This window comes from Astatotilapia calliptera, chromosome 12 (genome assembly GCF_964374335.1).
Source record: "Astatotilapia calliptera chromosome 12, fAstCal68.1, whole genome shotgun sequence".
NCBI lineage: Eukaryota > Metazoa > Chordata > Actinopteri > Cichliformes > Cichlidae > Astatotilapia > Astatotilapia calliptera.
In genome coordinates, this window is record NC_137433.1 from 12,687,210 (window position 1) to 12,707,049 (window position 19,840).

At 39.9% G+C, this 19,840-nt stretch overlaps 1 protein-coding gene across 3 annotated transcripts in view; it reads right to left on the reverse strand.

Annotated features, from left to right (window-relative positions):
- Positions 1-18,676, reverse strand: part of ncor2 (nuclear receptor corepressor 2) — a 95,080-nt gene extending 76,404 nt beyond the window's left edge. For all 3 annotated transcript variants that reach the window (XM_026187576.2, XM_026187575.2, XM_026187574.2), the window contains exon 1: positions 18,409-18,676. The gene's annotated coding sequence lies outside the window, so the exon portion shown is untranslated. The remainder of the gene's footprint in view (positions 1-18,408) is intronic.
- Between the last annotated feature and the right edge of the window lie 1,164 nt (positions 18,677-19,840).

Below are 19,840 nucleotides of genomic sequence, written 5' to 3' on the forward strand. Positions count from 1 at the left end.
ACTACCTTCCCTCTCTTTGTTACCATCCGACTACACTTCTCCAGTCCTGCTCCGTTCTGTAGTCGGTATCCGTAGCCAGTCTTGTTAATGATCTCACTGAGGGGGTTCAGGCCTATGCAGAACAGCAGTGGGGACAGAGCATCTCCTTGGTAGATCCCGCACTTGATGGTAACTTGTGCTATGGGCTTGGAGTTGGCCTCTAGTGTTGTACGCCACATCCCCATTGAGTTCCTGATGAAGGCTCTTAGGGTCCCATTGATCTTGTACAATTCTAGGCATTCCAGTATCCAGCTGTGGGGCATTGAGTCATAGGCCTTCTTGTAATCAATCCAGGCAGTGCACAGGTTGGTCAGTCTGGTCTTGCAGTCTCGGCTGATTGTTCTGTCTACCAGTAGCTGGTGTTTTGCACCTCTGGTATTCTTGCCAATTCCTTTCTGTGTCCCGCTCATGTATTGACCCATGTGCCTGTTCATCTTAGCCGATATGATGCCTGACAGGAGCTTCCATGTAGTACTGAGGCAGGTTATTGGTCGGTAGTTGGAGGGGACCGGTCCCTTCTTGGGGTCCTTGGGGATCAGGACCGTCCGGCCTTCAGTTAGCCATTCCGGGTGTCTCTCGTTAACTAGCAGCTGGTTCATTTGTGCTGCCAGACGCTCGTGGAGTGCAGTCAGCTTCTTCAGCCAGTAGGCGTGAACCATGTCGGGCCCTGGTGCTGTCCAACTCTTCATACTGGAGACCCTTTCTTGGATATCTGCCACTGTGATGGTTACTGGACCCTGTTCAGGGAGGTCGCTGTGGTCTGCCCTCAGATCCACTAGCCACTGAGCATTGCCGTTATGGGTTGCATCCTTCTCCCATATGCTCTTCCAGTATTGCTCCGTCTCCAGCCTTGGTGGTGCTGTTCTCTTATTGTTCCCTTGCCACTGAGAGTACACCATATCTCTCTGGTGTACCTCCTCAAGCGGCTGGCAAAGGCTGTGAGTCTTTGCTTGGCAGTTTCCAAGGCCTCAGGTATGGACAGCTTGCTGTATTTCTTAGGCACCTTATTTGTCGCACCTTTCTGCAACTCCGTTAGTTGGCTAACCTCCCTCCGTGCTACTTTGATCTTGCCCTCTAGCCTCCTTCTCCATGGAGGGTACTGCCCCTTGTGGCTGTTCAACTTGTAGCCAAGCATCTCACTGATCACTGCTGCCGTATTGTAGATCAGCTTGTTAGTGTCGGTAATCGTGGTTGTAGGTATTGCCCGTAGTGCTGCATTAACATCATCTAGCAGACCTTCTGAGGGTAATCTTGGTAACCGGCTACGGGGGATCCAGGTTTCAAGCTTGGCCATGATCCTATTTTTCAGGTCAGCTCCTCTCGCACTCAACGATCCTTCTCCTATCGCACTTGGGGCTATGTACCCAATCTCGGGTGGGGGTGATGCTCCCCCCTGACCTGGCGTCCTGACTCCTCCTTGCCGTAGCATTTGTGTTGTACCTCGTCAATCTCTAGCTGTGAGAGCAGTCCCTTCTTTCGAATGTTGGAACACTGAGCTACTAGTTGTTTCGCCGTCATTGTGGATGTTGGGTATCGAAGAATCCATAGGTCCCTCATCCTATTCATGTAGCCCCTTCCGCCGGGGTTACTTGCGTAGTAGCATTCCAACAACGCCCTGTTTTCGTCCCTTGCCCACCGATGCCTTCTTGTTCCAGTAGCCCACTTTTCGTCAGGGTGCCCTGGTTCCTCAACACCTGACGCGGACCTTGTTGATCCGGGCGACGTCCGAGCCGGCATGCCTTCATATTTATCTGTCTCGCTCATGTCTGCGGTAGGCTTGCTTAGCATAGGGGGTCTAGCCTTAGGACCCTTACTGGATACAGACGCCCCAGGCAGGAATCGAACTTGCGATCCTCTGTTCCAAAGGCGTGTAGTTTAAGCACTGCGCTATCCAGCTGCTCATATATATATATATATATATATATATATATATATATATATATATATATATATATATATATATATATATATATATATATATATATATATATATATATATATATATATATATATATATATATATATAATTTGTTTCTCAATGGGATGGATGGATGGATGGATACACTTATAGTCTTATTTGTGAGATTTCACTCTCCACATGATGTTCACCGTCATTCTCAGGCACACTTACAAGCCTGCTTTGCTAGTAGTAGTAGTAGTGGATGGACTAGTGCCTGCGACATGTGTCCCTGTGACTTCTGCCAGCAGAGAAATTAGGCCTCCTGCCATTTCTGCAGGGCTTTGGCTAATGACGCCTCCCTCTCATAGCTCATGTTTCAGTGCTGTGTGTGGCGCACAACAAGAGGCATGGTGAAATATGGGCACTCAACAGGGGCACTGATCGAAATCTTGACAAGATAGCAAAGTGCTTTAAGTGCACTGCAATTTTGTAAACTGAATGGGAAAGCCACTGTCACTGAGCCAAACGCTCAAAACAAGTCCAAATGCATTTCACTGCTCGACGACAAGATAGGACACAGAGTAGTTTCTTACTTTAGTCTAAAAAACGCTATGCAAAAACACTTAACAACAAACATAAGTAGTTATTAAACATATGAAATAAGCAATACCAACTATGTATTCATATTTTAATATGCAACAATGTTTAGTGATTTGATAAATTAATGACTATTAGAACAGAAACTACAAACACATTATCTTGTTTCATTTGGTTACTTCCCAATTTTATTGATGACACACATATGAAAGACATGCCCTATATCCTATGTGGAACCCTCCATTTCCAATACCTTAACTACTGCTACTGGCTGTTAACTGAGCAGCAGTACTTAATTTCTTTAGTGCTGGAATATTAATTTGAGTAATAGAAAGAAGCACTTTGCCTACACTGAGATTAGTCTAATTTTAGATTTAAATTATTAAAGAATAGATAATAAGGAAAACTAATATGCTGTTTGGCTCTACAACGAAAAATTAATGTTCACTATTTTACGGAAAGTGGCAACGATATTGTGCTGGGCTGCTCCAGAAAAGCTGGCAGGTTAGCAAGTAATGGCAGACAAACATTAAAAACTACAGTCAATCACTGCAATCTGCAAGCAACCAAATGAATCACTTGGTGCAGCAATAGATTTAATCCAGCAACAGCCAGAAGCCTTCAGTAACCGCTGCCAGCCAGTCGGGGAATACATGTTGTTCCCTAGCAGCCGGTGGTTGTATCACATTCAATATGGCGAACAACTCTTGAGTATTGTGGCCATGACGTCACATGACAAACCGCAACTACTGGCTATAGTTCCTCATAGTGAGCTCCTTTCAAGTCTCTCAGCTGGGACAGGCTGAGTAATAATCTTTGCAACTGGTAATAAAGTAGAACTTTTTATAGCACAATGAACCAGAGACCAAATCACAGCACTACTTTGGGCAGAGTACTATTGTGCCAGTCTCCATTGTCTGACTATGATTTTGAGTCTTTTTTCCCCAGCACAAAGAGGGGCACTATCTACCCTTCCTTCCTGTTCAACTGTCAGAAACACAAAGTGTCACTTGATTTCAGTTACGCAAAGGGCTCTATTACGAAAGGCTGAACATGGCTCTGACTGTAAGAAACAGAGGAGCTCTGTAAACATAGGCTCATAGAGGCCACAAGATGGGAAAACACTGCTCAGAGTCTCACACCAACTAGAGACTGTGCCTTTGTGTCTCGCAGTCTAAACTGTGGCTTCAAATATTTTCACAAAACTAGTGCACACTCATTGTTTGGTCAGACAGACTTGAGTAAACAGACCACAGAGGGAAAGTCCTTTAGCAGAAACCCTTAAATAATTTAAGACACTATTACTGTATTGACATAATGTGTACTATTCAAAATAAAAGGTCAAAAAAAAGAGGCCAGAAAGACTTAAACGGGGTGAGATGAGCCTACCCACGCAGAAACCTCTCTTTGATGACTGTTGTGTTCAGAGAGATTCCCCTGAGAAGTGAGAAAACAAGTCTGCAGGCCGTCACAAGATCGGCTAGGGCTGCTCGATTATGGCAAAAATGATAATCACGATTATTTTCACTGAAATTGAGATCACGATTATTTGACGATATTTATTTAACCCTTTAAGACCTACCATAGAACCAAGTCCACCAGAGCTTATATTATTATTTTTTTTACATGTTGTAGTGCCATTTGTGGGAGCATTTCAAGTTGCTATACATCAATACAACTGTTATAGCCCATATTTTAATAATATGTATGCATTAAGTGCATAGTAATTACATAAATTGCAAAAAAGTGCAATAAACTACAAAAAAAAATTGAAAATCGCTTTTGTTTTGTTTACATATATTTCTACTTGGAGAAATTTAAGAGGTTTATCCCTCAAAACTTTAAATACAATAAAGTTGCAAAAAAATAGTTTCCCACCACAGGAAATTTATTTTGAGTGTCTTCATAGTTTTATTTTGGAGATACAGCAATTTTTATATACTGCAGGAAAAACAAAAAACAATCTTATGATGCAAATTTGCAAAGAAAACAGCATGTGCATCATTTTACTGTGGGAAGTGTTACGAACAGCTGATAGGAACGGCAAAGCATGTTTCTGGAATATTATGTTTTTGTTCCTGCAAGCGCTTTTTATGCAATTTTTGCAAAGCTATATGTGGAACGAAACCGTGACCTAGGACAAGCTGATGGCATCAGATGTAAGTACAACTCCTCCGGTTTCATATGCAAAACAAATTATTGCGCTAGCTTACACGGTTCAGGTTCTACAGGGATTTAACAATAGTTACGCAAAACGGAGCGTGCTGCTCTGACCGGCTTTAAAGGGTTAACAATAACTTTAAAAAAATAATATAAAATAGTGTGCAACACCACTGAAGTTTTTTTTTTTTTTTTTTTAAACTCTCTTTTCAACCAACGGCAGTCACTCTCCAAATAACTTCTGCTTAGCTTTCCAAGCTTCCCTCGGGTCCTCTTAATCAGCGGTCTCCACCCTTTTTTGCGCCACGGACTGGTTTATGCCCGACAATATTTTCACAGACGGCCTTTAAGGTGTCGCGGATAAATGAGGGAGGGGCTAATAATCGGCTCAGTCATTTTTAATGATCGTTGAAAGCCCAGATCGTAATCGTGATTAAAATTCGATTAATTGAGCAGCCCTAAGATCGGCAGAGAACAAAAAACCTCAATCAAGATGAGAGAACCAACACAATGAGTGATCTTTGACATCCACTCTGAAGCGAAAGGGGCCTTCCAGGCGACAGGCTAAACACATGCACTGGCACTGCTACAGACACCCACAGGCAAGTCGTTGGCTTGCTTCCAATGCTGCAAATGAACTCAGTCACCTCACTCTCTCGCTCTAGCGTGCCTTCCTTCCCCACTCTCTTTTTACTCTCTTCTTTTCCACATAGTAGAGTGGGCCTCAACCTTCAGCAGTGTAAGCCAATATTTCATCCTCTTACCCCCACACACCCCACCCTCCCTCTCCATTTTAGGAATGGCTTTGGAAATACTAGCACAGAGCACACAGACGGCTTGCAGTCTTCAAGTGGAGCAGAAGGCAGACTTCAAACAACAGTTTCATTCTACTGATATAAACAGTTATTCAAATCTCGGTGTGCTCAGACTTTGTAGCTTGAGCACAATTGATTGTCCTCATTCCTGAGAAAATTAAAGGATTTTTTTATATACATGATTGTGAATACTAAAATAGAAGCAAACAACTATTTGCCATGTAAAGATACAGCGCTGTAATTGTATCCTTAGCAGAGACCTAGTAAGCTCACTACCAGCTCCATATGTTTATTCTGAACTGAAGTAGCTTTGCATGATTTACAGTTCAAGGTAATCTGTGTTTATCCTAAACTGGGTCTTAGTGTATCCCCTCAGTTCATCCACCATCTCAAACAGGCCATTTTAGCTCCCTTACCCCTTCCTTTATGCCAACTTTCTTGTGATTGGCTGCCACTTGTAAACAACAAGTAGGTGAGGCTGTTATACTCACTACCCGGCTCAGACACCCAGAGAGTGACAGGAAAAATGTGGCCACTAGGGCTGTGCGATATGACCAAAATCTCATATCCCGATAGATGTCTTCTATCGTTCCGATAACTAAATAAATCACAAAAATGTTACATCTTCTGAAAATTCTGTGAATCCAAATTAGATGCTGTACTGTCATTTTTGTTAATTTTAAACCAATTCGATTACCATTACACAGTAGATTCTCTTACACATTAACCTAAAAAAACAAAAAAACAAAAACAACCTTGTGCTTCCCTGACGTCCTGATTAGACGCTTCAAAACCATTTTATCTACATGACAGAAGATTTCTTACAGGTACTGAAAGCACACTCTCCTACAGTCTTGGTAAACTCCTGTATTAACATTTACAAGTGGTGTAAGCTTGTGTTTCAACGGGACTTTAACCTGAGTGTGTCCATGTATTTTTTCGGTCTTTACCAGTCTGCAGCTGATCCAGTGAGAGGAGAAAAACCAGTCTGTTCACACATCTTTGCACTTCCTGTGTCTTTATATAGCACCAAATGGTTATTGGCAAAATACATTTCAGATGTACGAACTGCCCAGACATATCAGGTGATCTGAGACAGGTCTGGTTAATGTCACTGGACACCCTTAACATCTTGTGGTAGTCATAACATGATTTCATATTTTTCAACTCTGGTGCTCTTATTTTTTATTTTTATTTTTTTTGGCAGGGGGGACCTGCAGTCTTATAGCTAAATCTGGAGAAACTTTAGCATAGTCTTGCACATTCATGCAGCTCTACTCCAACATTTTTCCTCATTCCCCATCCACAGAAATTTAACACAGAAACAGAGCCCTTGCAATTAATCCACTGAAGCCTAACAATTAGGCCCAAATAGATCTTTTAAGGTCAAAAGACATAAAGAAGGTCAATGCCCATCCTAAGATGATACAGTGGAAATCATTACACTATTTCCAAGTGAGCTCACCAACTTCGTTTTATATTTAAAGACAAAAAAAGGTTTCTCTTGACACTGATGTTTCCCAGACATGACTTTGCCTTGTTTCACTGTTTAAATAATTCATTCTGATCGGCCCGTGTCATGAACAGAAACGCCAAGAAGAAGACGTACTACAAAAAGTAAAATGAAAAGAAAAAGAGAGAAGGTGATTGTAAATACCTTTCAGTTAATCTCAGAACAAAAACACTTAAAAGATCCAAACCAAAGTGCACCAGCATTTCTAGTGCCAGGCTGAAATATCAAAACAATGACGACAAGGTAGACTGCTGCCATTAAAAAGTAGGATGACGACATAAAAATCAATGCTGTAAAGAGGTCATGATGCAAGAAATACCTTATTGTAAGTACATGTTTAATCTAAGACAGCCATAAAAAAAATTTTTTTAAAAAGAACACAGGCACGATTTGTGCCAACAGACAACCCGTGTGATATGCGATGATCAGCGGCATCTGGCCAATGAAGAGGGTATTTGCCTGGTGTGCTAATGCATTAATTAAATATGAGAGCTGGAGACTCAGGCTGGTGCGGTTCTCATTAGTTAGACAATCACTGGTGTTGCTTTCATAAGGTGACAAGTACTACATCAGTAGGCTTTCAATTATTCTTAGGCAGCACAAGGAACAGCGCACCTGTGAAAAATATTCCCTCTTTTCCGCAACAGTGGACTCACCCAAACTTATTAATAACTGCTAGGTTTTTATTAGGAATTTTACATTTACTTAACTACTGCTCCAAACTATTAGACACCACGTCAAAGCAGTCACCAGTGTGGCTTAAATTGTCAAAAACAGATTTCTTGTGTGTTCAGCATTTAGGCTTTGAAATGTGCATCAGAATTGGCATATCTTAATATGTTTGGACTAGTAATGAATATGGGGATATGAAGATATATCCATCTATCACTAACACCCAGACCACCACGTATGTGAAGCCCTCCTATGTCATCAAAACAGAAAGACTGCTCAGAGTTTTCAGCTTGAAATAAGGTTAAACTTACACTAATGTTGGCTTTCTGTGTCTATTTTAAAAAGCGCTGTGAACAAAAAGGCTAAGAGGTGAAGTATACTTCGCACACTGTGGCAAATTTGGTTAATCTAGAGATAACATACAAAGATGTCAACATTCAAATGTCTGAAAATCAGGCCGGAATCTGCATTTTATTTTTGAATGTACTCAATCTTAATCTGGCAATAGGTGCAAGGATGCTAGAAGCTTTCCTAATGATAACACTGCTAGCTGCCACATAGGAAAGCAGTTACCCTAGTTACCCAAACACTGCAGCCTACCCCTGCTTGACTTTCACAAAGGAAATCTGCGGTCACAACACACAGTCAGCAACTGAAGACATTGTGCAAAAAGTGTGAACACCCACAGTCAACTTTGACACAGCTGTAATTTGCCTGATAGAAAGAGGTACAATGACCCTTAACCACAGCCTGTCAGACCTTTCATTTTAAATCTGACGGAACAGCACTGCCTATCACACTAACAGCAGCATGATTAGAAACAAAGACACCTGCAGCCATGAGACATGAGTAAAAAAAGAAAAAAAAAAATAACAACAAAGCTATTTCAGATGCCGTGACTGAAAATGAAAGTGGAAGTATTCAAGTATAAACAGCACAGGAAGCTTCACTGATATGACTCTTATTAGGTAAAATAACCAATGTAATGCTACCCAAATAAGGTCCTTTAAAACACAAACCTACTGTGCCATTTAGTTTGACAAGAAAAGTAGAAAAATAATGCTTGCCATACAATGCAATACGATTCTTAAAAGCCTTGATATTCTGTGCAGTGAAAAGAAATGTGTCAAACATAGGTCACCTAATTTGTTGCATATGCATCACATATATTTTACACTTATTAACATTAATGCTGCTTAGATGTCTATTTCAGGCTGTAGTGCCAGTACTGTGTTCTCATAAGAAAAGCCAATTACAGAACTCTCATAAATCTTAAAACATTTAGATTTGGTGGGTATTAGGGTTCAGTATTGCTGCCAATTTAGGGTTGGACCCTAGCCCAAAAGCTAAGTGAAGCACTAGATTTGCTAGGTTTGCTACAGAGAACCATCAGGGAAGTCATCCCTGAGAGCTGTTTGAAAGTACGTACCCCTTTTCCAAAGGTAAAACTTAGGTTTGAAACCATGTTAGTAGTTTAGCTTTGGGAGATGCTCTGCTACACACCTTTAAGGGAAACCTCTATGAGACTGGTATGCTGAAGCTATTAGTATAAAGGTGTAGTTTAAAAAAAAACAACAAAAAAACCCCACTATGATTCACCTACTGTTATACCCACAGTAAACAACCAAAAGAAAAATATATAACTACTCAGAATAATCCACTAGGATAGCTGTATCAGACATAAGGTAAAAAGAATGTGAAGAAGAAGAAAAAATGCATTTGTATTTTGCAATAGACTACACGCATCATTGTCACCATTTCAACACAGACTTTAAAATGGACTAATCTGACAGGAAAGGACTAGCCAGGAGGTGGTGAGAGACTAACAGAACCAGCGATTGGCTGTCCTGAACCTCCAGATGTGGTCATCCAGCTGTGTCTATGGTGTACAGTAGAGCCATTATTGGATTTCCTGCCTGTTCCCTCGCTACTGGCCGCTTCAGCGACATTGTGTGAAATTACATAAGGCTCGCCCTGCCCCCTCCCTGCTGCCCAGTGTAGAACACAGGCCTTCACACACTGCCAACTATGACTCCCTGTAATCATGCAAGCAAAGCCACTCAACCAAAACACTCTTGAGGATCTAAAAGATACTCCCCTCCTGCTCACGCACACATGCTGACGCCAGGGAAGCAAAATTTACGTAATTTCTCTGGTAACTCCATTATGAAGAATCAACAAAAATCTTAATAAGTGCCTAAGAATGAGTTTACGGGAATACGCCTACATACAAAACAAATGAAAATGAAAGTGTGTGTGTGTGATAGATAGATATATATATATAAAAATAAAAGCAACTTGGATCTCTATGACTATTTCTCCCCTTGTAAAGCAACTAAATACATGGTAGTTGGATATCTGTATGGCTTCTTTGACTGACAGGTGTGCTAGGAAAGGCCACGAAAACCAATGTCTGTCCCTCTCCTCTGACAATTCAAGCTACTGCACTGGACTGCTGCCCTGCATGTGTAGCATTTTAATAGTCTTGTAGCACTAATTAGCAGCTTTTTTGTCTTTAAAAGTGAAGCTCACTAACCAAGCTAAAGTCTAGTTTTGAACCCTCAAGATTGGCATTTCTGCTGTCGCCATCTTGGTTTCAAAATTCAGATATGACAGGCAGGGGAGGGTTTGATTGTGAAACCACTTGCTGGCTGGTTGACGGCTTGTGAAGCAGAAGTCACGACCCAATAAGTAAACCACAAATAATTCTACTCTTCAAAACAGTGTGACCAAGATTTACAAGATAAACCCAATTTTTAATACGACCCCAAATGAGAGACTGAGACCATAAACTCAGCAGGAAATCGTTTACTAAGTCAAATACGAAAGCTTTTCCTCGTATACTTCCATAGAAACACACGTCTTTTTGCAACCACAGCTATCACCATCTGGTGGCATTCAGATAGAAAATAGGCCAAAGGCACTTCAAATTTGGCTTGATGTTTCCTACCTGGAAGCTATGTAAAGCCATGTTTTAGTTTGTATATTGACAAAGCTAAATGATTACATCTTCTGCTAAGTGTTTGCATTATGTCCGAGATATAAAGGTACTTTCTTTCGCTTCCGACTGTTGTATTATCACATGCATTCTGGATTTTATCAGCCAAAACTGGCCTATCGAGGATATTCAATGGTAAGTAGGTAAGTAAAACCACTGGAAACAACTCAAGTTCTCTATCACAGTGCTAAATTATATTGTTCATTTATTCTTTGAGCATACTTGTAAAATTAACAGTTATGCAAATGCACTACAAGTGAGGCAAATCCAAAAATCTGAACTAAATAATATAAATTCAAGTTGTCTAGATAAACCTTATTCATTCAGGTCAGAAATGTCAAAAAATGCACAACAATACTCCAACTCCGCCTTCATAACTTGTCTGGTAAAGTTCACAAAGTAAAGATAAGGAATTGTTCATGTAACAGTTTACATTTTATGCAGAAATTGTTGTACGGCCATTACTGTTAGAGTACAAAATATCATTTATCTGTTACTGACACACAAAGTTATTTCCCAGCTGTGTGGGACATGATAACATGAAGCTTTAACTTATGAATCTCCCTTTATTCTCCATTGGCTCTTTAAAGTCCACCTGACATTCAGCTCTCAATTCTAAGCAGCAGGAAATAAAACTGAGGAGTGCACTTGTCTGCTGAGCTGACCTACGTCCCCTGCACTGCTGCTTAATTATTCAAGAACTTTGAAATGTTCTTCAGTATGGCAGCATGCAACCCGAGTGCCTTTTTGCCCCTCATGATAGCAGCTTCATAGAACTTCCAGTTGTGCATGACAAGGTGTCTATGCATGTACACTGACATCGTGCATGTATTGCCAAATACTAAAGTCCATACATGCCTCCAGTATTGACACAGATGGCACAAACAATACACCGCTCCCAAATATGACACACAAGCTTGAATTAATTACAGTCAGGGAACCATTTAAGCAGGGAATAAATCCAAACATTACAAAGCAAAGACCAGATGTCATATCAACAGCTTGATGTACAGGCACATTCAAAAGGACTAATTTGTTCCAAACTGCACTGTCATGGATCCAAGGTACATGTCAAGACAGGAGTTCAGTCCTCTCACACAAGCACACGCAATCAGTAATTACACTTTCATACCTCTCACTTCTACAGTGGAATACAGCTGATATGTGTTCACCAACTCTCAGCTTGGCTAACTAACATCCTTTAATGGGGGAAAAAAACAAAAAAAAACAAATAACAACGCTGTAACACACTCTTAGTAGAAAACTTGGGCTAATCAGAGAGGCAAATGCAACACTACCCACACTGGTAGCCTACACACAAACAAGAGTAATGCCCTTTACCATGCTGTCATCTGTGTTGCGTAAGAGAGTCAAGTGAATCACTTACCACAGAGCCATTTCTAATCTTTGCTAATCCGCTGTCTGGCTCTCTTTTATAGCGTTTAAATATGGGTGACTGGTTTTAATAGCAAGAATATTTCATAGCTAGGGAAATCAAAACAGAACACCTTATGAATAATAAATGACTACCTTCTAATAACAGCATCCAAACACAGGTGTATCACAAGAGGTTTTGAGATGGTGTTTTACAACACAATAAGAAGTGCTAAGTATCTTTTCTGACCATTTAATTATCTTCATAATTGTATCGATGAAACAAAAAAAGAGTAAATTAAGTAGCTCAACATTAAACATTTGATCATATTCTCTCGTATTTAAAACGCAGTCATGTCTAATCTTCAAAGTCACCGACTAAAAGAGAAACTCATGACATTTAATAAAAAGGAGCAAGCTAACCTAAAAAGGAAAAGATACAACGATTCCTGTAATAGATCATTGTAACAAAAGGAAGTGAAGTTTGGTGCTCAAAAAAAAAAAAAAAAAAAAAAAAAATTCTTGTTACTAACCTAAGATTCAAGTGTTTTACGATAAAGCATGGGCTTATAAAACGTGTTCTTCCACATACCAAAAAACCCCACTAGAAATGCATACTGCCACAACATGAATACAAACAATAGTAGCAGTTTAGACTGCTGTTTATACAGTTTTTGTAATTGACAGGAACAGGTAGTGCATTAACGCAGTGATAGAGCGCCATATCAACTGTCAACATCATCTACAGCCTATATACCACAAAATTATTCTGGAAGTACTTTGTATGTAACACAAACACACAAAAGCCAAACAGCCAAAAAATAAGGTATTGTTTAAAACCCTGATAGACTACTTTACAATAAAGGTCAACATGAACACCCTAAAGAGTGTAAAAAAAAAAAATAAATGTCTACTATAACAAGATAGGCAATCAGTTTTCAATGTTTATACATATGAGGAATTTTACAGGTTACTTCTCAAGCAACACAAATTCCTGATTGAAGAATAGATCTCCCGTTTTTAAACTTTGCAAGGTGATGGACACAGAATCGGTCTGACCTCCATACCCTTTCAATCCCTAGGCCAGCAGACAGAACATGCCCAACCTCCTCCTCTCTATAACTGCCTAAATGTTAAAATTAGATTACTTAGATGATTAGGGCAGAAATCTGAAGCTGCAGGATAACCAATATCAGAGACATTTTCTTTGAACAACACATCACAACAAGTTTTTCCATTTGCAATCACAAAAAATAAAAAAATTTAAAAAAATAGCACAGCTGCCTAACTTCGGCCCCCCCATGTAGCCACTAGAGCTGGGGTGGTACCATTGTCCAGTTCAATAGCACTTAGATTGTAATCTGAAGCAGAGCAACAGACCAGCTGTGCTTGATCATAATATTCTATCACACTGAGTCATGCATAACATTCTCCACACACAAAACCTACCAGGTGCAGTCCACTAGTGAGCAAGAAATGCTAGACAGCTGCACTTACTCATCCAGTGAGAAGGAAACTGGGTTGGAGGAGGGAAAGAGCCTGTGAGGCAGTTTTACAGAGACTGCCTCATATTTCTCTCTTAGGTTTCCACATGTAAACTTGAGGGTTCATGAAGTGCACCATGTACTAAACTTGTGTCGTTTCCCTATAATCACTCTGTTTGTGCAGCAGTTAGAGTAAATAAACATTTAATTTGCTGTGTCAAGTGCTAAGTGTTGGAAAAGTCACATCTGCTTGGATTTGCTGCATTATGAGGGTAAGAAACCATGTGAACTTGTGATTTAATTCCCCATCCAACTGGCCTGTATAGCCAAGATTCGGGTAGAGATTTGAATCAAGGCTTTAGCTGATATAAAACAGTGGCTTACAGCCCTGACACACCAAGCAGACAGATGAGTTGGATTGCATGTGGACAAATGTCACCAGATCTAGTAAGCTGTTAACATCTGATTAAGAATGTATATGCATGGTTTGACACTGGCCAACAAAAAGCAAGTACAAGGCAAGTGTTGTTCCCATACCACAAATACCATTTCTAAAATCCCAATAAAATCCTTATAGAGCACTAAGGACACTCAACTGAGTCCGAATCAAGAAAAAATTACATTTGCCTACCTACATACATTCATACATGTCCATGAATACATATCTGTACATTTCTTCATTTTTACAAGGATTGGTCAAGTTTGAAGACATACAGCATATAAAGCTAGCAGTTAGGATGTATATAGACAGACGTTGCTTTGCCTAATATGCCTGCTGTGCTAAATCCACTATCAGAATGTGAAGAAACAACCGCTATGACTTCAGTTCAAAACTTGTGTGCACTGTGCTGAAGAAATATCAACTAAAATTGGACTATAACCAGGCCGTACTTTCCTGTAATTCAAATATGTACCATGAGAAGGAACAGTGAGCCAGTGTAGCATATATTTAACCAGCAAGCCATTAAAAACATTCTTATTTATGATGATAGCATAGGAAAAGGCAAAGCCTTGTAATGAAACGTGGTTAGGGCTGTAAATCTTTTAAACACGCGTCATGATTTGAGTTACAAAAAGGTATTTTGCATAGCTTCACTTGGGTTCACCATCTCCACCATGGTGTTGCCTATTTGCCAAAACACCCAGTTGAGGTGTTTTGGCAAATATTTAATATTTATTTCCCCAAATTAAAAACATGCTTAGGCACTACACCCAAGTCTCAAGCATTCATTATATACTTTCTACATCCACAAGTCCACTAGGATCAACTCAGGTTTAGAATTTGATTGCAAAGATCCATGTGGATGTTCATGTTTTTTGTTTGTTTATTTAGGGGGGGTAACCATGCAAAATCTATAGAAAATTTACAGTACATTGCAATATCTACGCATGAACAAGTTGACTTCAAAGTAGTATAACAGAACATTAGTTTGTTATCAGGTGTCCAGCTGCCCATGTATGTGTCTGGAGTGTATTCAAGACTGATCTGACAGTTCAAATGTAACAAATGCAAAAAAAGAAAAAAAATGTAATCAAATTTGAGGCAGTCTTTTACTATGCATGTACTGCAAATGCTCACATTACTCTGACTATAACACCATTTTTAACTCATCTAGAATATGATTTTAGTTACAAGAGTTAGATGTGTTGCACATGCTCTTCCTGTATATGGTATATTTTGTTGTTTGTGGAAGATTACCTGCTATATCAGAGGCAGCTAATGGTCACATAAATAAAAAATAAAGAACTTGTGACATTTATTATTATGAAAGAAAGACATTTGGAATTTTAATGGAAATCTTTGATTTATGGCGATGCAATGTGCTTTGTCTTCCCACAAGAATTTACTGTAAGGATTCATCTTTCACAATGAAATAAAATGAAATGAGCAAGAACTTCCCCTTTCCGGTTTCATAACTCTGTTGTGTTTCTTAATAAGAGAAGAAATTGAACTAGCGGTGTAACGGTCTCCCTGAGGCTCCATGCAGAGCACGGGATTATCTCCTGCCCCCATTACCCTTCTGGAAAAGGGGGAGATATCGCCTCACTCAAATTTAACTCTTTACAATCCTGACACTATGCAATACAGACTCCAATTTTGAGGATTCACATCAGAATTAGATTTTTGATTTTGAGTGCATTATGGATTATTAGGAGGTTTAAAAGCTTTTCAGCCTGCCTGATCACACACCAAGTGTCTACAAGTACTATAACTGCTTGTAATATTGAGTGATTTTACATTAATGTACTAAATAAGCTAAACAACCTGCGCAATCAAACATCACACAGAATTTGTACTAGAGGACATTAAATGTCCAGTCCAACCGATTTTAATATGCAGCTGTCCAGAAAAATTGAGGGCTGAAGCTTAGGAAAATGATATTTGTTTCTAATAATACTTAGCTTGAAGCCCCCGAAATAACATATTACGGTGTCATGACGCAGTACCGGCGCAATATTTCCCCCACCCGACCTGCTGCCACAGCCATTACTGTCATTACTTTAACAATAGCGTGGGCTTCAATCCAATACATGAATGTAAATGCAAACAAACAAGGATGACTACATGAATGAGACAATCACAAGATTACATAAAAGCTATGGCGGAGAAACTGAGGGATTGCTTCATCATTACTGGTAACTGCAGGAACATTATTTGTACATTAGCCAACGTTGGTGGTGAAAATGGCATTAAACGAAACAGCTGATTAGCCATTTTCAGTAACAAAACACCCTCCTTGTTGCTATAAAGAGCATGTGTATAAAAATAGCTTCAGTAACACACACACATACATCATAATATCCTAACTACCCATGTGCTCATGTTGCTTATGCTAATTAGCAATGTGGAGCAGTAGGTGGTTAATGGGTGGTTAAACCATGCTAGTGTTGGGGGAGGGGTGGGATCTGATGTATAAATATCAGAGTGAAAAAGAAATGAATCAGAGGGTCTTTCCCTTTATTTATCTTCCAACTATCTTTAGATATTATGGAAATTTGTCCCAATTTGACTTGTGCACTGTACCAGATGTTTAACGGGAAAACTTCCTGCTGATAAAGTTAGATGTTTCAGTTGACAGGAAGTAATCTAAAGCAATCAGTTGTTTAGCATAACCTATCACACAAGCGTTATAAGGCACTGGAATAGCTATAACACATGCAAAATAAATACATGGATTGCATTTAATACTGATTGATTTTGAGTGAAACACATTTCATTCATTTGTGATAAGGCATTGCCTGCTTTACACAAACACACTCATCATATTGTTGTCCAACTCCTTTTTTTGTTGTTGTTTTTTTTAGCTCTGCTTCAAACCTGTGGTCTTACCACAGATCACTATTTTTATCACTGGTGACGTGCATAATCTATGTACTAATGGAAACAGGAAAATGCATTGACTCTTTGGTCATCCGTGATACAGTGCATCAAAGTGGCTTACCAACTTGGTCAAACTATATCCAGGGGAAAACCCCGTTTTATAACCAGAGAGGACAGATCAGTAAATACATCATTTAATCCCAGATATCCAGACAGTTACAGTTTAAGGTTTGCAAGTTTTTAAATATACATTACCATACCACTATGTATGTTCGCAATTGTGTGTTCCCACACGTTTCAAACGTAGGCACATAAAAGTAAGATATGAGACAAAATATGAGTTTGTGTTTCTTAGGGAACAATCACAGCAACACAAATTTCACAAGACAAATGCCTATTATTTGATTGCTGATAATCGGCTTTTATCTACAGTACGTGTTACAAGAGTTGAAGATATACACTATAGAACAAATAACTTTAGACAACAAGGACACCATCAAGGTGAACGTCCTCCCTAGCATTCAATATTAGGAAATCGTCTTTTAAACTATTTGTAACTCACTACCTTAGGTATCCAACCAAAGTGTTTTCAGTCTTTACAGAATTAACAGGTGTGTCTCAATAGCGATTAACTACTTAGAACCACCAAAATTAGAATGTTTTTATGACGGACTATCATTACATAGACTGACTGTAGAGACAGGAATGCAGTTTACCGGAGAATACACAGAGGTCCAAAAACCCCAGTCCAACTCCAGCAAGTATACTCACTCAGCAGCAATGTTGAGAAGCCAAACACTAACGCAAACTCCCTACAGTCCCTCTTTACTTTTGTTTTTAGAGACTTGACATCAAGCTGCTTACAAAACTACTGCACGCCAAATATAGCTTATCAGCCATCTGACAACAAACCAATTCGTCCCCGCTAAAGCCGATTCAGCGCATTACGTTCACTTCATGTACAACCAGTGTTTACAAACGCAAACCGGGCGCTATTGTGCATAGCCAAGTTAGCAGGCTAAATGACTTAGCTTGAACCCATTTTCTGGTACCGTATAGTAAAAAGTTGACAATCACTAATATTGTCGGATATTGGTCGTGTTGTGTGTGGAATAGCGTCAGTAACGAGTCACCACCAGTGTATGATTAATTCAGCTGAATAAAACTGGCGCTGGCTACTCGGTCATTCTGACAGCTAGCTTGGGAAGCTACCCTGGTTAGCCATTAGCCAGCCTAGCCTAGCCTAGCCATGTAGCACGTGTTCCGGATTTATAAAATAATTAACTAGCTGGGAATAACCAGCCAACTAGCACTACTGTGGCAAGATGGGTAACCAGCTAGTCGAACACCGCTAAAACATTTAATTTCATACAGGTCTGATAGGTCATGTAACTATAGCACAGCATAGAGACTCGAAAAGGTCAATACTGCTGTTTCTCCTCCAAAGAATAGCCGGACCCCGTCATCCAACAGCAGAACAGACGCCCCCCCCCCCAAAACCAATGGACACAGCGAGCAATGAAAGCTAACTAACCTTAGCGGCGGGGCAAAAGAAATCATTCGGTGGTGTTATCGCACTGTGACTAACGTCCCAATCCTCGTCACTCGGTCCAATTTCGCTTAAAAGTCTTCTCGCTTCGACTAAACGTCTCTCCCCGGAATTAATCCACATGAAAGAGTAGTTTTCGTTTTCATTTAATCCGCTAGCGGTTTTCGGATACGTCGTGCCTGTTCCTGCACAACACAGTGGTCTAGTACTACTCCCTGAGCTGCTGCTGCTGAGACCATAGCAGGGCTGAACCGCCTCTGTCTTTCTCAATAGGTCCATAAGCTCTCTCGCTCCTCCTCTCTACTCAAAGCGCTGCACATTTCCCATGCCCACAGCATATTCAAAATTATAGTAATTTGGCATGACTCATTTTCATTGGTAAATAAAATGTTATGATTAATTTTCCAAATAGATTTGTAGGTGTGCTATTTAGGTGATTAACAAATATATATGTATAAAGCATACACGGTACAGCTGCTTAAATTTCCATCATAATCTAACACACTACAAACAGTCCACAAGAATTTCCATCTTATCCTGGACTTATTGGTACACATTAGACTCAAACGCACTGGCCCTCTCCAGTTACACCCCTCCCTGCTCCTTTATGAACCCAGAGCCTCCAAAAAAAGGGGGGTCAACCCAAGCATTAAAACTCCAGGAAGTCTACATCTGTGCTGCTTGATTCCCATGGAGAAGTACAAGCTGTGAATACACTGACTTAACATTGAAGGATAGTATTCAGGAGATCACAACATGCCATGCTGTGAACTGAGTTGATGACTCTGCTGAAGCCGGTACCTTGCAAATGATCTGAAACTGCTTTCTCTACTTCACACTGGCTTCTAAAAGTCACCACCCATGCTGCATCTACTTGAGTCACAGAGAGGATTTTGTGGAAAATGTCTGGCTGCCTTGTGGGGGTTTTTTTTGTTGTTGTTGTTTTTCAATCAGCAGGGCTCATTAAAAAAAAAAATCTGCTGAAACGTAATCCTGGTTTTTACAGTCTATGGTAGTAAGTTTCAGTTAATTTTATGATTATTTATTGTGTTACTTGGACAAGTCCTTGGCAACCTGTATTTGCCATATAACTATCTGGCACACTCCAGCCAGGCTTTATCTCGCCCTAAATTTAAGCAGCAGCCTTTCCTATGATGTCAGTTGGGATTGTTTTTTTTCTTCCTTTCTTCTTTCTTCCCTGTGTTTTTCTTTCTGCTCTGCGGTTTGGGAGACCCCCTCTAACCATCAGTATAACCACCATCTCTTCATTCAGCCATCACAGAGCAGGAGAGATAACTGTTTATTTCAGCTGGGTTTTTTGGACCCAGCCGTTTGTCTGAACAATCTCTCCCAGATCTGCAATGCCCAATTTATCAGCTTGTTGATAAAGTGCAAATGTTTCTCACTTGCCAGTTTT